Here is a 15,888-nt window from a genome sequence, read left to right on the forward strand (position 1 = left end):
AAAAAAAAAAAGTCTTTTCAGAACACAAATGATTATTGTCCTCTGATAAAAGGTTTGGAGTTCATGAAGCCAAGTGAGTGGTTAAGAGATTATAAAACTAGAAAGTATGCGTTGGTTGAGAGTGACCGACGTGTGTGGCTTGTAGGAATATTGGGTTATTATAGTATATTTCTCAGCCTGCATTCTGTGAGAAAAATGATTCTCTGTGACATCTATAGCATGTAATGGGTCACTTTCTTTGCTAAGAATACAAGATGGTTTAGGTTCTACACATGAACACTCATAGATTTTCTGTGTCATAAGTCACATAAGGAATCTGTGATAAGAAAGGTCTACAGGTCTCTGAAAGACCTACATAATAGGAGAGTATTCAGGATTGGTACATATAGTCATATCTAGATCTACAAGGTAGCTATATTTAGAAAAGGCAAATCTATCTACACTTAAAGTGTAGGCACCATCAGCCAGAATACTTCCAAGTAATTTCTTATTCCTCAAGAATAAATGACAACGTTCTTCTCCGCTCATTAATTCATCATAAACTATTTAGTATTATGCTGGCTGATGAATTCGTGATTCTGGCTCCAAAGCTTTTGTGTACTGCAACTCTGAAACAAAGTGAAATGGAGATTATACAATAGACTATTAGACAATAGACTAATAGGGACATCACCATTGCCACATAGAGGCTGATTCAGACACTGTAGAAAAAACGATCATCATTTATGTTCTGGCACTAGAGTTCCTGGGATGGACTGAAATCAGCCATTTATAAACTGGTCTAATGTATCTTTTAGAGTCCTTCTAGCTATTTTCATTCCGGATCTTACTCAGGACTATTTAGCAGGAAATCAGAATACTTGGATTCTAGTTTCTCTTGGTACTTATACCTTTGGTAAGTGTCCAAGTTTATTTATTCATTTGATCATTATAAATTTCGTAAGGATATGTAATCATGTAAATACAGGTCATGTCCCCGATAAATATTCAAAATATATTAAAAGACATTTTTTTGTGTAATGGTTTTTCAATCAGAAGAGAACTATCATTTTTGAAGGCTTCCTCTGAGATATGCTATTTTAAAAAGCAAATTTGTTTTCCTTTTCACGTGAAGGCAGAACAATGACCTTTCATGTAGTGTTCTCTACAAAAATGAAGTGACTCTCTCATGTCCAGGGGTCTTTTCCTCTTCACAGTGATTTCTACAATGCAACAGAAGTTTTGTTACCTGGGAAATCTTTCCTGAACAAAACTGAGTTAAACTAAATTAGATTTTTGTGGTATCAATCCCAGGTCTTCCGCAATCCCAGACTCATTTGCTAGGAAGTTGTGTGTCTATATACCTCAAGTAAGCAGGCTAAAGGACATATAACCAAAGAGTTACCTTTTTCTCTTAATAACACCATGTTGTTTTTTTTTTGTCAGTTATAGGGCTTGAACTCAGGGCCTGGGCACTGTCCTTGAACTTTTTCATTCAGGGCTAGTGCTCTACCACTTGGAGCCACAATGCCATTTCCAGTTTTCTAGTGGTTAATTGATGATCTGAGTCTCACAGACTTTCCTGCCCTGGCTGGCTTCAAACCACAATCCTCAGATCTCAGTCTCCTAAGTAGCTACGATTATAGGAATGAGCCACTGGTGCCCAGCAACATCATGATTTTAATTTAGACTAGAAGAAAGTTAGCATTCATTAACCATATCTTACATACCAGGTACTCTTAAGACAAATTCCCATGGAGTAATATGGTTCCTATATATCTATGCACAAAGCATTTATTGTAAGGGGAATTGTAGAGCTAAGAGAAATGAGATTCCTTGGCCAATACATCTTACTAACAGCATGTAGATCTGAAGCCCAAAGTTCCTTCACAAGTCAGGTATATTAAGAAGGAAGACAGAGGACTCAATCTAAGTTTGAATTTATGAGAATATTATGGGTTGTTTTTGCTGCTGAACATTTTTTTGCCAGTTTCTCATCTGGGCTTTGGAATCCTTCTGACAACCGATTAGATTATTTCCAGTGGAATCATCTAGAACTGCATGTAGGAACAGGTTAGAAAGCCCCCAGGAGGAAGGACAACAGAGTTGTACTTTGGCCGAGAAGAAACAAAAGGGAGCGTTGAGATTTTTCTTAGCATCAGGCATTCCGATTCTGCTAGGAAAGAGAGCATACTGCTGAGAGGTAGGGAGCAAACTCTGGGTCAGAAACGGAGAAGTATGGGGACTGAGAGAAACAAGTAAGAAAAAAAGAAACTCTCAGTATGTCCCTATAACCACAGAGGACTGAGCCAGTGGGGCACTAGCTGGCAGTTTCCTCGTGAAGGTAGCATGGCTGGAAGAATGAAGCAGGTCACGCTGAAGCCCACATTCTGCCTCTCAGCTTGCCAGTAAATCCAAGGAGCCAGGAGCACTGGAAACTCACTTCCAAAGAGCACACTGCTACTTACTTTAGCCATGTGACTCACTAGAAGTTGTAGACACATTTTTTCTGAAGTATTTTGAAAGCATGTTCCTCAAAGGTGTTCTCAGGGGGTTCCACTACCTTTACTTATTTCTCCTCTCAAGTAACTCCATCAAAGGAGGGACTTTCTTTAGCAATCACCATGTATCCAGTGTGTGTGTGTGTGTGTGTGTGTGTGTGTGTGTGTGTGTGTGTGTGTGTGTGTCTGTGTCTGTGTGTCTGTGTGTCTGTGTGTCTGTGTGTCTGTGTGTAGGGTGTGTGTGTGTGTGTGTGTGTGTGTGTGTGTGTGTCTGTGTGTAGGGTGTGTGTATTTTTAACTGTGTTCAGATGTTCTTTGAAACTCTTGACTTAGTTTAGTTTGAATTCAGGGACTCACCTCTATTGGAGAGAATGAGGCAGGAATGGTGTGTGCCTTCCAGATCTAGATCAGCAAAAGGTTTCTCTTAGCTTCCTGTCTGATCACTTACTTAAGTGGAAGCCGACACCATGTTGTGAAGTCAATAAAGGAATCCTATGAAGAGGGCCACTTAGCTAGGAACTGCCAAAAACCTGCAAGTCAGTCTTCTTTGAAGAGGGCAAGCTCAGTCCCATTTAGTCCTTCAGTTGATGCTCCCTGACTCTTATTTTGACTGTTACCTCAAGAGAGACTCACAGCCTGAACCATCCAGGCAAATCATTCCTGAATTCCTCACCTACTCAAATCATGAGACAATGCATGTTTGTGGAAGATACTAAGTGTTGGGATCATTTTTTAAAAAAAATCCATCAATAGATCACTTATAATGTATGTATGTTTATATCATTTCTTTTGAGACTTCAAAATGTATCCTTTCCATCTGTTCTTGAATGGCTGATGAAATTTTATCTCTACTTTACTCCTGCCCCTGAGTTCTCTGCATTCCCTTCCTAACTCTTCCCATTCTGGTTTTTGGTGCACTGGGTGAGTGGTAACTCACATCTTCCAGGCTCCTCAGAATTATGATCTGCTTCTTACTCTCTTTTATTTGGCAAATATTCAGACTCCTATTCCTACCCTCTTGCTAGTGGGTGACTCTGAGCAAGTTATTTATTTTCTGTTTCCATGTAAATTGTTTTCTCTGCCATCCCATGTAAATGGAGACCAACTGTCATCTTACTGACAAACACATGATCCCCACTTACAATGGTGGCAGAGGTCAAACAAACTTAGGAGAAAGAATGCTTCAATGGTTGAATCTTCTCCTGGACAAATGTTATGAGATATAATATTCTCTCATGATGCTGGCTTTTAACTGCAACCCATAACTTCCAGGCAGCCACAGGATTAGAAAAGTAAGCCACCAACAAAGTAGAGTGGACTAGGTTAAATAAATGACACAGGTTTTTCAGTACTTTACTATGAATAGCTTGCAAATTGATAATTCTGGTTGACTGCAGGCAACTAGGAGTAATCTGAGCATGTTGAAGATATGGTGGGCTAAGACATCGTAATGGACAGGCTCAGTATAGTAAAGGGCATTTTCATCACTCTTCTCAAGAAGTTTTGCCCAATGCTGTGTGTCGCAAGGAAAATGGACTTACTTCCCTCAGTCTCAGAGATATTTAGCATTGCCTTCACTCTGTCTTTCAGAAGCCTACACTTCCTTTGCTTTCTGTTTGTTTTATTCTTAAATCTCAGACATTTCTATTGTCTCCTTTCTGGGCTGACCAAAGACTTTTTCTCTCATCAGCCATTACATCTCAGAGCTCGTCAAGATCTTGGCTCTGGTGCTTTTTCCTCCCTCTATGTATTCTGCCATGGGAGGTTAAAGTAACTTTTAACTGCTGTGTGTCAGAGGCCTTCCAGAGCCAAATGTAGCCAGATCTTGCTATTAAACTTCCACACTGTATTCTGGCTAGCTTGTCAGATTTTCATTTAGCTATCTCAAAACAATTTTCAAGATTAGCATGCTCGAATCCAAACTTCTCACTGCTTTTTACCCAAACTGTATATCCCGCATGAAAGACTAAAACTGCTATCTCAGCAGTTAGCTCGTAACCTGAGTGTAGGGTAGGCTCAGCAGGCATTGGCTCCTTCCTGTAGAACAGATTTGGGTAGGTTTCCTTGCCTCTGACTTTCTTCTCTCACATTCCCAGAGAACATTTGATCTTAGCTGGTCATAAACATCTAACAAACATGCCAAGGGCACTGTTCAGAAGTTTTCTTAAGTCTATGAGGTCATTTTTGGCTCAACTCAAAAATATAGAATTGCTATCTCCATGCACATTAGCCATCCCATTGTTACTGAGCTTGATGTTTCTTGGCTTGAACTACAAAGTTGATATCATAAGAGCTCTTTCCAATTAACCATAGTTCTTGAAGGCTATAAAACTCAGGGAGATAAATCTATATTTCTGAGAAAGTATAAGAACAAGGAATAGGAAGATAATTTAATAACCATAGAAGATGATATGCTGGGAAATCTAGCCAAATGGAATGTCTATCCACAAGTTAAAATGAAAAGTACTTTTTCTTGTGATTGTAATTGGGTTTTTAATTTGGCATATGTCTGCTTAAAAAAAGAAGAGTGGTAAGAACTCAGATTGTTTAAATTCTGGTCAAGTTGTTTTCTAAAGCAAAGAATCTGAATTTAAAATGTGTTGCACAAAAATTATGCACTGGAATTCTCAACTTTTCCTTGATGATAGTTTCTTAATCATCTTTCCAGGAATAGATGCTCCTATTCTCCCGGGACAAAGAGAGGGTCTCTGGTGATTCATTGAGTATATCTGAATGTAGAATTTATAGGTACATTTGCCAAAATCACAACTAATAATTAAAAATTCATATTATCATTGAATAGTTCTTTTATCTCATTTAACAAATGAAAAATGGCTCTAAACCCATGTTTAGTTTATTCCATTCTCAAAAGGATCTAATACATACCTTATACGATATGTAATCACAGGATTACAGTAGGAATCTAGTAAATCATAGCTACCACCATAATAATTACTTTCATAGAAACTGTGTGATGACAGATCAAATGGTTTGGTAGTCTACTTAGAGATGAAGTCGTATAGTGTCCCAATAGCACTGATGCAACAGACTAAATATTTATGTTTTTCCAAACTCATATGTTGAAGTCCTAATCTCCTCCTTGACAGTGTTAGGAGGTAGATAATTAGAGGGTAATCTGGTTATGAAGGTAGTTCCCTCAAATATGGCAATTACTGAGGTAAAGACCCTTTTGAAGAGACCCCAGAGGCAATCCTAACCTTCACCACCATGTTAGGGGATAGTCAAAAGGAACCACCCAGATTACAGAATTATAGGAAATACATTTCTACAGTTTCTAAGCCACTTGGTCTAGGGTATATGGTTATACCAGTGAAGACAGGCAGAGAAACCTGAAGAAGAAGACCAGTGTGGGAGAATTGCAATCAGAGATAGGATGCTGGGAAGGAAGGATGGAAAGGAGCCTTGAGCTCAGTTTGTTGAATTGTAGGATGGTAGAGTATGATAGAGAAATGGGATTGTACTAATACTATGGAGGAATCACTGTGGTAGTACTGACCTCAATAACTGAAACAGGGCATATTTTCAGGTCTAAAGTGGTAGATCAAAACATACTATGATTTGAAAATCTGTCCACTTCGTGCTTCGCCACAGAATGCCACAGACTAGTTCTAGAGAATGAGACATACAAGATCCAATCTAGAAGTCAAGACGGATGAGGGCATAATAGTACTGGAACAACAGACCTAAGAAAGTCTTCTCTCAAATGGGCTTATGCCCACTTGTGGTCTTTATCTGCAGATACAGCAGACAAGATCCTAGGACTTCCCAGTCCAGCAACCAACATAGGGGGGTTGAGAGTTCCAAAAGAGCCAAGCAAAGATAAGAGTCCCAATACCAGAAGCTCTAAGCTTTAGTAATAGAAGGAATCAAAAAGTTCCAGAGAGTGACAGGCTGAAACTGAAAGAAGTCAGGACTACAAATGATGGTACATGTACTGAGAGATGAAGGACTGGAGGCTGAGATCTGAGGATCGGAGTTCAAAGCCAGCTGGGACAGGAAAGTCCATGAGGCTCTTATCTCCAATAGACCAGCAGAAAACTGGAAGTCGCGTTGTGGCTCAAGTGGTAGAGCAGGAGCCTTGAGCTGAGGAGCTGAGGGACAGCGCCCAGACCCAGAGTTCAAGCCCCATGATCAACAAAAACACCACCAAAAAAGGTTATTTCATGAGGCTGATATTATACAATGGAAGGATGAAGGTAGAAGGCATTACAGTTGGATGGGTACAACATTTACTAAACTTAAGCCGTTTATCATATTTTCTAATTTGATAGGTTTGGGGAGGAATTATAATTTGATGGGTTTGGGGAGTGGTCCAACAATGACCACTCTGTATTACTCAGCCTTTTTATGGTAATTTAAAATTACATTCCTTTTCCTAATTTTTTGAGACAGAATTTTGCTATGTCACTGAGAATCTCTCAAATTTGAAATCCTCCTTCATCTGCCTCTGGAATGGCCCAGTTTCATTTTACTTTTTAGTGAACACATTAGAATAGTGAAACATAAATCACCATAAATGGCATATGCTAGGAATAGTAATTTTTTTTTTTTTTTTTTGTCGGTCATGGGGCTTGAACTCTGGGCCTGGGCGCTGTCCCTCAGCTCTTCAGCTCAAGGCTAGCACTCTACCGCTTAAGCCTCAGCACCATTTCTGGTTTTCTAGTGGTTTATTGGAAATATGAGTCTCACAGACTTTTCTGCCCCGGCTGGCTTTGAATCTTGATCCTCAGATCTCAGCTCCTGAGTAGCTAGGATTACAGGCAGAAGCCACTGGCGTCTGACTAGGAATAGTATTTTTATTCTAACTTGAAACTTACAATGCAAACTCTATTATTACTTAAGAGCCTAAGAAATTGTATGTGCAGTTCAATTCACCAATATTATGAGAAGAAAGTATTAAAGTGCCTGATATTCAATTAATCTTAATGAATAACTTGCAGAATGCAACTGTTTTAATTGTGTATTCTATAATCTTCCTCCTTACTTTCTCTTTATAAAGGATAATTTATGTTATCTTAGTTTTGATAATATGTACCTTTAAAACTTTTTAAATTGGTACTTTTAAATTATATACATAGACAAGGCTCAATGTGGTAATTCCATTTGTGTTTATAGCATGCACTGATAAAATTCAAATTTTCTTTTTTTGCCATTCTAAGTCAACATTTATTGTTTACTAACTCATCTGCAATTGAACGTACTTTTGTGATGTAAGAGACGTAGACAATAATGAGCATTTCGTATTCATACCAGATTATACGGCTGGTCTTCCGCACACTGTTAACAGTGACCTTTCAGTCTTCTGTAAGCTTGCCCTTGTTATTTCAAATTTTCTTTTCCAGCCCCCCACACCATTCTCAGTCTCTGGCAATCACTAATCTTTCAACTGTTTACACATCTGAGAGAGAAAATGTACTTATCTGTGGGTGGCTGATTTCACCTAATTTCCTCTAGTTCCATCCATTTGGCTTTCATTCTTCTTTATGGCTGGATATTATGTTATTCTGTGTGTAGAGCTGTATATATGTTTTCCTTATCCATTTATCTACTGATGGATATCTACATTGACTCTATAACTAAGCTATTTTTGAATAGCATCACAATAAGCATGGGTTTGCAGATTTCACTCTGGTTTGTTGGTTTTATTTTCTTAGGATACATATCTAGAAATGGGAGAGTTGAATTATATGCTATATTGTAATTTTAGGTCATTGTGGAACTTCGACAGCATTCAGCTATACTGATTTACATTCCCATGGACTGTATAAAAGAGTTCATTTTTCTGTATATCCTTGCTAGCATTTGTTTCTTTTTTATTTCATTTTACTTTTGATAGTAACTATTCTGAGGTGAAGTGATATCTTATTGTAGTTTTGATTTGCATTACTCTAGTGGCTATTCAGATTATTAAACATTTTAATTGGATAGTAATCATCATTATTAAATAATACTAATCATTATTATTATTTAAATTGGATTATTTATTTTTATTTTTTAGTTTTTATATATCCTGGATGTTAGCCCTCTATTGGAGAAATAGTTTTTATTTTTTTTACTTTCTGTAGGCAATCTCTTCACTCTAGTTTTTTTTTTCTGTGCTTTCTAGGAGATTTTCAGGAGCTTTATAGTTTGATATAATTCCACAGTTTAGCGTTTGCTTTTGTTATTGTTGTTTTAAAGTTTTTATTTCTGTGCAGAAGACAGAACTTCTGGAGGTCAAATAGAGAAGACGTACTAAATTCAAACCACGATGAAGTCATAAAAACAAAAGAATATAAATTAGAAGTCAACAATATAACCCACAATGTTTTGGATGTGATTCTTCGTCCCAGGAACCCTAACTTCTTCCTAGTAAGATTTGTTTTTAAGTTTATTTATCTTTTCCTGTGCTTCTCAGGATTTAGGTTTGCCAGTTTGATTTCTGTACAAGGTGAGATCAAGTTTCAGACTTCTGCCTGTCCAGTTCACAAGCACCATTTATTATGAAGGCTGTCTTTTCTCTAATATATATTTCTGGTAACCTTATTGCAAAGTCTTTCACTCTTTTGGATAAGTTTATTCCTGCAATATTCTTGTTACCATTATGATTGAAATTTCTTTCATTAATTTTACCAGCAAACTCATTATTAGTATGTAAAACATCTACCACATTTTGACACTCTTCTGACTTTGTTTACCTTTATTTGGTTGAGTCTTAAGGATTTTTTTTTTTAACATTTAGGATCATATTATTTAGAAACAGGGATAGTTTGACTTCCTCCCTGTTTGGGGGTCATCATTTTCTTTGTTTTATCTAATTTTCCTGTCTAACTGAACTGGATGAAAGCAATGAGAGTGGACGCATTTGTCTCATTTCTGATTTAAGAAAGAATACTTTCAGGTTTTTTCCCAGGCAGCATAATCCTGGATTTGGGTTTATCATACAGCATCTTTACTATGTTGAAGCGCAATCTATATAGACACAATCCATGTCTAACCAGAGCTTTTATTATGAAGAGGTGGTGAATGTTAAGTATTTCCTTTGCATCTATTAAGATGATCATAGTTTAAAAACCCTTCATTCTGTTGATAAGATGCATTATAGTTACCAATGTATGTATATCAAACCGTCCTGGTATCCTTGGGATGAAACAAATTCACTCTTTGTAAGTGATCCTTTGATGTGCTGTTGGGTTTGATTTGGTATTATTCTATTGAGAAGCTTCACATCTATATTCATGATTCTTGTTTCCTAGTTTTCTTTGTGTGCTGTGTTCTTGTCTGATGTTTGATAACAGGGTGATGCATAACAGAATAAGTTTGGAATAGTTCCCTCCTTTCCTTTGTATTACCGATTTAGTATCATTACTTTTATTGTTCTACTTATTTATGTCCTCATGCTTCAAGTTTTGTAGGTAGCATGCACACAGAAATTAGTTGGTCTCTTGTAGGATCTCCAAGTTCTTAGAATATTATTTTTCATAATAATCTATTTTTTAGTGAGCATTTATATTTCAATCGTAATGTCTCTCTTTGTCTCACTCATTTAGGTCTTTTATCTTTTTTATTGGTTAGTCAAGCTAAAGGGTTGCCAATTTTACCTGTCTTTTCAAAAACATCATCTTCATTGATCTCTTACATTTTTGTGTCTGTCTCATTCATTTTTGCTGTGGTCATTTTCTTCTATCATTTTTTGCATTTGGATTATTTTTTCTGAATTATTAAGTGTGTTTTTAGGTTATTTGAAATATTTCAATTTTTTGATGTAGTCATTTACTGCTATAAACTTGCTTCTTAATATTGTTTTCCCCTTTTTTCTTTGATGACACATTGTTCAAAACTCTGTTGTTAGTCTGCAATTATATATATATACATATTATATTATATATGTCTTTTATGGGGCTTGAACTGTGGGTTTGGGCACTGTCCTTCAGCTCTTCAGCTCAAGGCTAGCTCTCTACCACTTGAGCCACAGTACCACTTCCAGCTTTTTCTGTTTATGTGGTGCTGAGGAATCGAACCCAGGGCCTCATGCATGTGAGGCAAACACTCTACCACTGAGCCACCTTCCCAGCCCATTAGCCTGCAATTATTTGCATAATTTCTTTTTTGTTGTTTTTGGCCTCTAGCTTTATTCCATTCTAATAATAAATGTTACTGGGTATGGTTTCAGTTTTTCTTTAATTTGTTAATATTCATTATTATTTTAAATATATGATTGATCATAGAGGAAGTTCCATGAATTGATGAAAAGAATGTGCAATCTACACTTGAACAGGATGTTCTGTAAATTCCTGTAGTATAGTTTAATTCTGCTACATCTTTGTAGTGTTTTTTTTTTGTGGATATTCGGTCTATTGATACAATAAGGTATTGGAGTCTCCCACTATTAGGTTTATTAGTGTTTATTTTGTAAAACTGGGTATCTTAGCATCAAGAACATAAATTTACAATCATTATGTCTTCTTGTTGAATTGAACTTTATGTGTTCTATACATAGAGACCTTTTTGTCTCTTCTTTCAGTTTTCTCTGGAAGCCTACTTTGTCAGATGGAAGTGTAGCTATTTCTATTTTCTTGCAATATCATTTTCCATGCTTTTACTTTCAGTCTCTATGCATCTTTATTGGTGATAGAAGTTTCTTGTAGCTACATGTTTTAGGGATTATGGTTTTTTTTAAATAATTCATTCAGCCAATATGTCTCTTTTATTTGGAGAATTTAGCCCACATACATTCATAGTTATTGATAGATAAGGTAAGCACATACTTCTGTAATTTTACTGATTTTCTTCTAGTTGTTTTTGTGCTCTTTTCCTTGTTCACCTTTGCAGTTTAATGGTTTATTGTACTGAAAACGAGTCTTTTCAGTTACTCTTTGATGTATCTATTCTTCTAGTGCGATTTATACTTTTACCTGCTTTCATAATGGCATTTATCTTTTATTCCTAAATATTGGGCTTCATAACACATTTGTAAATCCAATTTAGTAATCATTAATTACACCAGGTTTTGCTTGTCTTGAAAGGACTATTTGTCCTGTATCTCCTTGCTGAATGTAGTACTCTTGGCTGATAGTTATTTTTTAGGACATGGAATATATAATTTCGTTCCCTTGTGGCCTGTAGGGTTTCTGCTAAGAAATCAGCTCTTAGACTAATTGAGAGACCCCTAAATAGGATTCTATTGCAGATTTGAGGATTTTTTTCCTATCATTTATTTGTTGATATTTTATGGTAAAACACATAATAGATATAATCAGCTCCTTTCTGATCATGTGTGCCTGAGGTCCAATAAGCCTCATACATATGGAGAAATAGTTTCCTAAGCCTTGAGAAAGTTCTAGTATTCTTCACTGGGTAAGTTTTCTGTGTCACTAACATTTTTCTTCTCGTTTGAGTATTCTGCAAATGTGGATCCTTGTTTATATAATTGTGTCCCAAAAGTTTAGAATATCTTCTTTCTTATTTTTGTTGTTGCTGATGGGACTATTTCAAAAGGACTATTTTCACATCCAGATATGCCTTCTGCTTGTTGAGGTTGATTTTTGAGGCTAACAATGAGTTTTTTTGTTTGACCTATTGAGCTATTCACTTCCAAAACTTCTTTTAAAATCAGTCTCTGATAATTTTCTCACTCATGTGATATATTACCTGCCTAATCTCATGTCATTGTTTATCTGTATTCTCTTGGATCTCATTGAACTTTATGATAAGATTTCCTTTATTAGGCAACTCATCTGTATCTAGTTTTTTGAATCCATAGATAGATTTTTTTTGTTTGTTTTTACAAGTGTCATATTGCTTTGCTTTTCTGTTTCTTCTCCTTCATAAACATTAGCACATCTGTTAGAACAGGCATCTATTCCATTTTCCTGACATGGTATTTGTAATGTCTTTTTCACGAGCATGTATCGGGGATGGTCACTATGAATTACTGGCTTTCTTTCTAGCTTGGCACTGTAGTTTTCACTCTCTGTGGCTTCTTTGGCTGTGATTACTAACTCTGAGCACAGAGGATACATTGATGGGTTGTTGCAACGACCTGTTTTGGCAGGACGTTCTTCATGAGTGAGGACACTGAAGCAGTCCAGGCTAATGGGATGTAGACAGTCGAATGTGAGGGTCATCACGCTATGGCTGCTTCTACAAGAAGTGTGTCCCTACTAGATGATGAAGATTTCTTTAGGTGCTTCTAATATGGGCTCTGTTACTGGGAACCCCATGAATGATGAGGAGCCCAAAGCACTTGTCTTTGACTGGTCAATGATTCTGGCCAAGATGTTGCACCAGATGAGTCAGTGGTAACAACTGCAGCAGTAGTGCATGTCACAGATGGCATGCAGGTGAGCTACTAGTGACAATGGCATAGGCAGGCAGCGCAGGACTTCAATTCTCCTCTTGAGAGATAATGGTGCCTATCCAGGAATGAAGATGCTCAAAATTGCTTGCAGCTGTCTTTGGCTCTCGCGGGCTAGTAGGTTGGCCACGGCCATAGAGGCTCCTCTCTATGCTTCTCCAGCTGTAGGATGTACCAAAGGAAAGACGGCCATGGAACCCGGTGTTCTTTCTCTTCTCTGTTAATAACGGGCAGTCAAAAGTGGAACTGGTATAGTGCAAACGATGTGGACAGCCACCTTCAGGCCTCACACTGATATGAATCCCTATGGGACCAGCCATGCCCTTAGTCACAGATGACAAATGCCCTCCATCCCTTCTTGGTGACAATTACCGCCCCCCCACCCTATGACAGTACCCCTCCCCTGCAGGAAACCCATGGGTAGAGGTCATAGTTATATTTCTAGGTCCAGTTGAGCCAATAGGGTGACTATCTAACCAACCAGTACAGTAGAATGTCTGTGGAATCCCAGAGATGAGAATGTGCAGGCATTTTCTAGCCTTCGGAGAAGTCCAAACTTGGACAACTCAATTTTCAAGGTAGTTCCTGGTTTCCTAGGTGTTCTCTGGATGATGGTGTGAAATTCTTTTCCAAATATGCAGATTTCAGATTACTTTTTTAAGTGGACTGCAAAGCTGCTGTGTGGCTTGTGGAACTTTCCAGTAGCTCCATTTACCAGCATCTAGTAGAGATTGACATGACTCTTTTTTTTTTTTTCATCTTATCCTTGCACATGAGAGAGTCTCTTACACCATCTATGAATCCATTTACTATGGCAAATGCAGGGGTATTTCATTTCTCCTGTGCAGTCTTCCAGGTTTCTGAATCTCACAGGTTCTAGTTTCTGTGTTGCTGAATTCTATTGTTCTTGCAGGGTCATAAGAGTCAAAATACATCTACGCATCTGTTACTGTGGCTCTTTGTGCTGGAGGAGGTGAGTATTAGCTATCTCTACTAAGCCATCCTGGAACTTTCATTTGGAATCTTTTCACTTTCATCTCTCTACCAGCTGACCTGGCTCTTTGTGAGCTACGGTTTGCTTTTATTAGACCCCTGGAAGCAGGGATGATTAAAGCATACTTATACTGAGCAAATGAGTAGGGATTAATGCCCTCTGGGCTTGGAACAAGACCATTTTAATTGGGACCCCATCCAACCTCTCTAGGCCCTATTGACATACAATGGGAAAAAAGTAATGGGAGAAGAAGAAACATGAGAAGGAAATAAAATCAGAGAAAAAGTTGTGATTGGAAGAAAAATAAATAGGACTGGATTTTCCAACTTGCCAAGGCAAGTAAATATAATAGAAGTACTGATTTTCCATAATCACATGATAATCATATTAGCATTTTGTTATTCTACCTTGAAAATAAAAATAACCAGTTGCCATTTGCCACAATTTACTTGGATGTAAAAGCTCTAAAGTAGTACCCCAAGCTGAATGCTAATTCAAGTTTATGGTAAAGATCTTGAAGCTATGAACACTTCAAAATGACTTCTGTATCATAAATATATAGAAATAACTTACGTTAATAAAATATACTATCAAATGCTTAAGGTGTTCAGATCTTTTTAGAGTATCCTAATTCTTTAAGAGATACCTTTAATTCTAGTTTAATATCAACATTCAGTTATAAGCCAGCCTGGAATTTAAGGCAAGTATTAACCCACATATATTTTATAAAAAAAAAAAAAAAACAAGTCCCAGATACTCTGAAAAAAAATCAGAAATGCTTACTCTTTTAGCCAGTTCTGCTTACCTAGCATTTTGGAAATTGGTGTTTGAGACATGTAAAGATATAGATAAAGCAGCCAGTGAATTTTAGCTAAGAAACTATTATACTGATAAAAATTGGTATCTCTTTTCTTGTCCCATATCCCCTGCATAGCTGAGCATTTCTGCAGATAATTTGGTGGCCTTGAAGTCAAATTTCATGCTTGTTATCACACAGATTTAGAAATTTGTTTACAGCTTGTCTTGATTTGTTCACTGGGTATCTTATCATATAGTGTTTTGTGTTGCATTGAAAATATACTGTGTTGGATTGAAATGTGATAGTTGCATTGTGGTGAATTGCAATACAAGAATAAATCTAAAACACTTGGTTCTCAGCTTCTTTTCTTTCCTCCCGTTTTTGCTCAGACAAACCCTATGATGCTTGAATACAGGCAACTAGTTAGCATATTTGCTGTATTGATTGTACAGAAAAGGACGTATTGATCTGATGTAGAGAGGAGTGATAGTCAATTGCTAAAATTATTAAAGAAGAATGGAATAAAAGATGGCAATCTGTTCTGTTCACACACTGTATTAAACTTCATACTGACGGATTTTTGAAAAGTTTAATGGCTGGTAGGAGAGAAAAATCTTCTAAAGGAAGTTAGTAATAACCTGTTTTTTTTTCTTTTAAAACAAGAAGATTGATAGAAGGAAAAGAAATAAGATGGTGACTCGGGAAAAAGAAATGTGACCAAATGGTCTAAATTTCTGTCAAAATTGTTGTGTGGTTGGCCAGTATGTGGCCTTGGACATCAGAACAGGAAATAGAAGCTGACATTTTGAAGTAAGTGGGAAGTAAAGAATCCATCTGTGTCCATATCTTTGCCAAACATCTCCAAAGAAAGGCTGCCCAGAGAAGCCACCAGCTTCGGTGAAAAGCACCAACCCCTGCTGCTCTCCTGAGATACATGCAAGAGGTACTCAAGCAACAGTGAACTGGAGCCTGCATTCATCTCCACAACTGTTACTCAGTGTAAATGAACCTTGACAGAACTATGCCTCTATCACTTGGTTCAAGTAGAGAGAAGGTGGTTTGATAAGTGTTATTTTCAACCTGTCTTGATCAGAATTGACATTAGATCTATGTAGACAGATTTTTTTCAGAAACAACTAATAACTCAGTTGAAATCATTCCTAATGATCAATTTTCCCTTTGGTAGGTAAGGGGGGAGGGAAAAACACTATCTCGGGTACATTCTAATTACCTTCTAATTTTACTCTCATGAGAGTCC

General features: G+C 37.1%; 1 protein-coding gene across 7 annotated transcripts in view; it reads right to left on the bottom strand.

Annotated features, from left to right (window-relative positions):
• Trpm3 (transient receptor potential cation channel subfamily M member 3) overlaps nucleotides 1-15,888 on the bottom strand; it is a 277,889-nt gene that overhangs the window by 236,209 nt on the left and 25,792 nt on the right. The window lies entirely within an intron of this gene.

The sequence above is a fragment of the Dipodomys spectabilis genome, unplaced genomic scaffold (assembly GCF_019054845.1).
Source record: "Dipodomys spectabilis isolate Male_0828 unplaced genomic scaffold, ASM1905484v1 ptg000241l, whole genome shotgun sequence".
In the NCBI taxonomy this organism is placed as follows: domain Eukaryota; kingdom Metazoa; phylum Chordata; class Mammalia; order Rodentia; family Heteromyidae; genus Dipodomys; species Dipodomys spectabilis.